General features: G+C 40.1%; 1 non-coding gene across 1 annotated transcript; it reads left to right on the top strand.

Annotated features, from left to right (window-relative positions):
• The first annotated feature begins 762 nt into the window (after nt 1-762).
• TRNAG-CCC (transfer RNA glycine (anticodon CCC)) lies at nt 763-835 on the top strand. The gene has a single exon. It is a non-coding gene; the product is annotated as a tRNA-Gly (tRNA).
• The last annotated feature ends 5,991 nt before the right edge of the window (nt 836-6,826 follow it).

Raw genomic sequence — 6,826 nt, 5'->3', positions numbered from 1 at the left:
GAAACCATAGAACTCCTAGAAGAAATCATAAGCAGACTGCTCCTTGACATTGGTGTTAGCCATATTTTTAGATATGTTTCTTCAGATGAGGGCAACAAATGCAAAAATAAACAAATGAGATCACACCAAAAGCTAAAAAGCTTTTCCACAATGAAGGAAACTATCAACAAAACAAAAAGGCAATCTACTGAATGGAAGAAGATATTTGCAAATTATATATCCAATGAGGGGTTAATATACCCAATACATAAAGAACTCGTACAACTCAGCATCAGAAAAAAAAAAAAAAAACAGTTAAAAAGATGGGCAGAAGATCTGAATAGACATTTTTCCAAAGAAGACATACAGATGGCCCACAGAAAAGATGTTCATCACTAACCATCAGGAAAATGAAACCAAAACCACAATAAGAGAGGACTTCCTTGCTGGTCCACTGGTTAAGAATCCACCTTGCAATGCAATGGTTTCTATCCCTGATAGGGGAATTAGGATCCCACATTCATGGAACGGCTAGGACTGCACACCACCGCTAGAGAATCCGGGCACCACAGTGAATGATCCAACATGATGCAGTCAAATGAAAAAATATTAAAAACAAACCTGCAATGAGATACCACCTCATGTCCACTAGGATGGCTACCATGAAAAAAAACAAACAGAAAATGAATGTTGATGAGGATGTGGAGAAATTGGAATCCTTGTTGGGAATATAAAATGGTGTAATAACGTGGTGGTCCCTCAAGAAATTAAAAACAGGAGACGTCCCTAGTGGTCCAGTGGCTAAGACTCTGCACTCCCAATGCAGGGAACCCAGGTTCCATCCCTGGCCAGGGAATTAGGTCCCACCTGCTGCAACTAGCAGTTTGCTCACTGCAACTAAAGATCTTCCCGCATACATACTGCATGGAAAATCCCACAGGCTGCAACTGAGACAGGGCGCAAATCAAATGCATAAATAAATATTTTTTAAAAAAGAAATTAAAAACAGAGTTTCCATATGATCCATCAATTCCACTCCTGAGTATATAGTTCAAAATAATTGAAATCAGACCGTCAAAGAGATATTTGTACACCCACATTTATAACAGCATTATTTACAATAGCCAAAAGGTGGAAGCAACTCAACGTCCATCAGTCAGTTCAGTGCAGTCGCTCAGTCGTGTCTGACTCTTTGTGACCCCATGGACTGCAGCACGTCAGGCCTCTCTGTCCATCACCAACTCCCGGAGTCCACCTAAATTCATGTCCATTGAGTCAGTGATGCCATCCAACCATCTCATCCTCTGTCGACCCCTTCTCCTCCTGCCTTCAATCTTTCTCAGCATCAATGTCTTTTCCAATGAGTCAGCTCTTCGCATCAGGTGGCCAAAGTATTGGAGTTTCAGCTTCAACATCAGTCCTTCCAATCAATAGGTGAGTAGAAAACAAAACGTGGCGTATCAACACAATGGGAAATGATGGTCTTAGAAAAGAAGGAAATCCTGCCACCTGCTACTGCTTGGGTGAATCTTGAGGCCACTATGTTTAGTGAAATAAGCCAGTCTCAAAAAGACAAATACTGTACAATTCCACTTAGATAAGGTACCTAGAGTCATCAAATTCATGGACACAGGAAGTAGAAGGGTGGTTGCCAGGGGCCGGGGGAAGGAAGAGCTGGGAACTATTGTTTATTGGGTAAAGAGTTTCAGTTTTGTAAGATAAAAGGAGTTCTGGGGATGGATGGTGGGGACTGTTGCACAACAAAATGAATGTACACAATCCCATGGAATTCTACTCCTGTAGTGTTTAGATGGTGAACTCAATCCTATGTACTGAATTTTTTAAAACACAATTATTTAAAGGTGAGATCATTGTTCTCCTACAGCAGAACATATAAAATTTGTAACATATGAAGATTTTAAATAAACAGGGGCTTAAATTGTATTTTAAATTTTAATGAAATAAAATAAAAATTAGGTTGTGTTATAAGCCAACCATACCTTTAATAAATTGGTCCTTATGAAACTCAAATAGTATTGTAAATTTGTAGATCTATTGAAATTTTCTGTGGATCACAGTAAACTGTGGCAAATTCCAAGAGAGATGGGAATACCAAACCACCTAACCTGCCTCTTGAGAAATCTGTATGCAGGCCAGGAAGCAACAGTTAGAACTGGACATGGAACAACAGACTGGCTCCAAATAGGAAAAGGAGTACGTCAAGACTGTATATTGTCACCCTGCTTATTTAACTTATATGCAGAGTACATCATGAGAAATGCTGGTCTGGAAGAAACACAACCTGGAATCAAGATTGCAGGGAGAAATATCAATAACCTCAGATATGCAGATGACACCACCCTTATGGCAGAAAGTGAAGAGGAACTAAAAAGCCTCTCGATGAAAGTGAAAGAGGAGAGTGAAAAGTTGGCCTAAAGCTCAACATTCAGAAAACGAAGATCATGGCATCCAGTCCCATCACTCCATGGGAAATAGATGGGGAAACAGTGGAAACAGTGTCAGACTTTATTTTGGGGGGCTCCAAAATCACTGCAGATGGTGATTGCATCCATGAAATTAAAAGACGTTTACTCCTTGGAAGAAAAGTTATGACCAACCTAGATAGCATATTCAAAAACAGAGACATTACTGTGCTGACTAAGGTCCGTCTAGTCAAGGCTATGGTTTTTCCAGTAGTCATGTATGGATGTGAGAGCTAGACTGTGAAGAAGGCTGAGCTCCAAAGAATTGATGCTTTTGAACTGTGGTGTTGGAGAAGACTCTTGAGAGTCCCTTGAACTGCAAGGAGATCCAACCAGTCCATTCTGAAAATCAACCCTGGGATTTCTTTGGAAGGAATGATGGTGAAGCTACAACTCCAGTACTTGGGCCACCTCATGCGAAGAGCTGACTCATTGGAAAAGACTCTGATGCTGGGAGGGATTGGGGGCAGGAAGAGAAGGGGACGACAGAGGATGAGATGGCTGGATGGTATCACGGACTCGATGGACGCAAGTCTGAGTGAACCCCAGGAGTTGGTGATGGACAGGGAGGCCTGGTGTGCTACGATTCATGGGGTCGCAAAGAGTCGGACATGACTGAGCGACTGAACTGAACTGATTGAAATTTTCTACTTACACTTTCTGGGTAATATTTTCAAAGTGTAATAGTTCTGTATTTATTATAGACAAAAACAGAAATACATTATATTTTAATACTCACTTGATTTTATTTTTTGACACTCATGCTTTGGAGATTTGGGACAAAAATAATTATATGTATATGTTAAATTTTAAAAATGAGTCTGTATCTGCCTATCAGTTCAGTTCAGTAGCTCAGTCGTGTCCGACTCTTTGCGACCCCATGAATTGCAGCACGCCAGGCCTCCCTGTCCATCACCAACTCCCGGAGATCATTCAGACTCACATCCATCGAGTCAGTGATGCCATCCAGCCATCTCATCCTCTGTCGTCCCCTTCTCCTCCTGCCCCCAATCCCTCCCAGCATCAGAGTCTTTTCCAATGAGTCAACTCTTCACATGAGGTGGCCAAAGTACTGGAATTTCAGCTTCACCATCATTCCCTCCAAAGAAATCCCAGGGTTGATCTCCTTCAGAATGGACTGGTTGGATCTCCTTGAAGTCCAGGGGACTCTCAAGAGTCTTCTCCAACACCACACTTCAAAAGCATCAATTCTTTGGCACTCAGCCTTCCTCACAGTCCAACTCTCACATCCATACATGACCACAGGAAAAACCGTAGCCTTGACTAGACAGACCTTAGTCGGCAAAGTAATGTCTCTGCTTTTGAATATGCTATCTAGGTTGGTCATAACTTTTCTTCCAAGGAGTAAGCGTCTTTTAATTTCATGGCTGCAGTCACCATCTGCAGTGATTTTGGAGCCCCCCAAAATAAAGTCTGACACTGTTTCCACTGTTTCCCCATCTATTTCCCATGGAGTGATGGGACTGGATGCCATGATCTTCGTTTTCTGAATGTTGAGCTTTAGGCCAACTTTTTCACTCTCCTCTTTCACTTTCATCGAGAGGCTTTTAGTTCCTCTTCACTTTCTGCCATAAGGGTGGTGTCATCTGCATATCTGAGGTTATTGATATTTCTCCCTGCAATCTTGATTCCAGGTTGTGTTTCTTCCAGTCCAGCGTTTCTCATGATGTACTCTGCATATAAGTTAAATAAGCAGGATGACAATATATAGCCTTGACGTACTCCTTTTCCTATTTGGAACCAATCTGTTGTATCTGCCTATACAACAACCTAAAACACAAAAGGAGAATTTTGTCTCAACTCAAAGTGTATTTCTCTATATTCCAGCCTTTATTATACATATAAAACTCTGCCAACAAATTGGTATTCTCCCTAATATGTCCTTAAGGGCATTTTTGTACATGTAACGAGCGTTGAACCAACGAGAGGCTGATCCAAACTCTTGTACCTGATATCTCCTGTTTTCCACCTGTCTCCTAAATAAGATTTCTCTTCAGGTTAGCAATAAATACATCTGCCAGAAAAGGATAAGTAGCAGAAAGCCTCTACCAGATATAAACTATAAGTTCAGAGTAATGATAAGTTACTAGAACACTATCACCTGTAAACAACTGGATCAAGTTATGCAAGTGTTTATACAATCATAGCAGAATCAGGAATTATTACCGGTACCTATCATACCTGGCAAGTCTGTTCACCATACGGCCGCTGAGAACAATACAGTTCTATTATCAGTGCTGATATTACATTTTATCTTAGGAGAAAATGAACAATTATAGCTTGAGTCAAGATTTTTAGTGAAGGCTCATCAATTTATAAAACGAAAAGAGCAACACATTTAAGCATTGACAACAAAAGACTTTTGAAAGACCCATCGCCCAGCTGGGATGCACTTGTCCACAGATGGTATAGGGCCATGAACATTACTAGCCAGATTATAAAGGGAATCTTCATCACTTGGAATTAGTGGAAACCTTGGAATCTAAGACAGGATTTTAGAAAATAAACTGAACAAGTTTTGCGCAAAAATCTAATTCACATGGTGAAATGCTTTATCACTTGACAGTCAACAAAATGATAGGGCTCTCGCTCTGCAGAGTCAAGGCAAAGCCCTCGTCTCTTGTCTACGGATATTTATCTAATGCAATCATATTCACTGATCTATTGAACACACACTTGCCTGTATTTTTGAACACACTGAAGGTTTTTTGTTCAGATGTATTGATTATATTTGAACATGACTATATTCACAAGAATCTTAAACCACCCCTTGAGATGTGCCTCTCTGTGAAACACAACATTCCTCAAAACAATACTATAAATATATTCACTATATTAATATATTTTCCTTATGCCATGGATTTTTTTTACACCAGAATATGGTCTGGATAAGCTAGAGTATAAATAAACTGATTACCTATCGAAGAGGAAGGGAACAGGGTGGAGAAGACAAGGGGAGAAGCTATACTTGTCTGAATATAACTTGTTTTGCAGATTGGACTTTAGACATGTGGATGTTTAACATAAGAGTAAAACAAACTTAAATCAAAATGCGTTGGCAATTTGTGTCTTCCTTTCTTTTTTCTTGATCAGTCTATCTAGAAGTTGATCAGTTTTATTGATCATCTCAGAGAACCAGCTTTTGGCCTCATTGATTTTCTCTAATTTTGCCTGTCTCCTATTTTATTGATTTCCACTCTTATTTCTTTCCCTCTACTTATGTTGAGTTTAATTTGCTCTTCTTTTTCTAGTTCCTTAAGGTGGAAGCTTGATTTTAGACATTTTTTCCTTTATAATATAAATATTTACACAGCTATAAATTTGCCTCTAAGAATGTTGCCTATGTGTATGTGTTTGCAAAGATTTTGTTTTTGAATGATAAACCCAAAGTCTTTACTAGATACAAGAATATTCAGATTGCTATTTTCTTCTTATACCAGTTTCAGTCATTTGTGGTTGTCAGTAGCTTTTCAAGGGACACGCTGGGTGTTCAGTGCAGCTCCTCCACCCAGGCTGGCTGGAACCCAACCATCTCTGAGACTGAGTGAGCTGTGGGAATTGTTCAGCTTACAGCTTCTCATAGTTGTTCCTTCGCTGCTCTGCAAAAAAGGACTCTAGGAGTGTGCATAGCTTTAAGGGTGTTACTTCTCCCAGGCTTTCTGGGTGGAGAGAGCTAAGGAATCTGTTAGTGTATTTCTTTTCAAGGTTTTTTTTTTTTAATGTGGACATTTTTAAAGTCTTTATTGAATGTTGCTACTGTTTTATGTTTTGGTCTTTTGGCCATGAGGCATGCGGACTCTTAGCTCCCCAACCAGGGATCGAACCTGCACACCCTGCACTGGAAGGCAAAGTCTTAACCGCTGGACCACCGGGGAAGTCCCTCTGTGTACATTCTCATATCTGTGTCTATTTCTTTATGTATCTATACTGAAAACCATAAATCACACAGTACCTTCAATTCCAATCCCATCCTGCAAGGTACCCTTCCCCTTTTTTTAAGTGTTCTCCCTTTCCCTTACCATATTTTTTAAGTCCTTTCTCTGACAGTGAGAAACTTGATTCCCACTGTCTTTGATACAATAAATTACATGGTGAATCCTGCCAGGGTCCAGCCCCAGTGGATCCAGGGAATTCGAAGGTGGGGACGGTGTCGGCGTCTTTGGAAAAATACATATTTAATTACAGATATAGAGAGACATTAGAAACGGATAATGTAGTAGGAGATAGTGTAGAAAAAGAGGCTGAATAACTTGGATTACGTGTAATAGCATCCATGCTCCAGATGGGAATTCAGCCAGAAAAACGGGAGCAAGAAAGAAGTGACATGGGGGAGTCAGTCTTTC

This window comes from Ovis aries, chromosome 18, assembly GCF_016772045.2.
Source record: "Ovis aries strain OAR_USU_Benz2616 breed Rambouillet chromosome 18, ARS-UI_Ramb_v3.0, whole genome shotgun sequence".
Taxonomy (NCBI): domain Eukaryota; kingdom Metazoa; phylum Chordata; class Mammalia; order Artiodactyla; family Bovidae; genus Ovis; species Ovis aries.
Note: the sequence above shows the minus strand (reverse complement) of the source record. Positions and strands in the feature narration are given on the sequence as shown.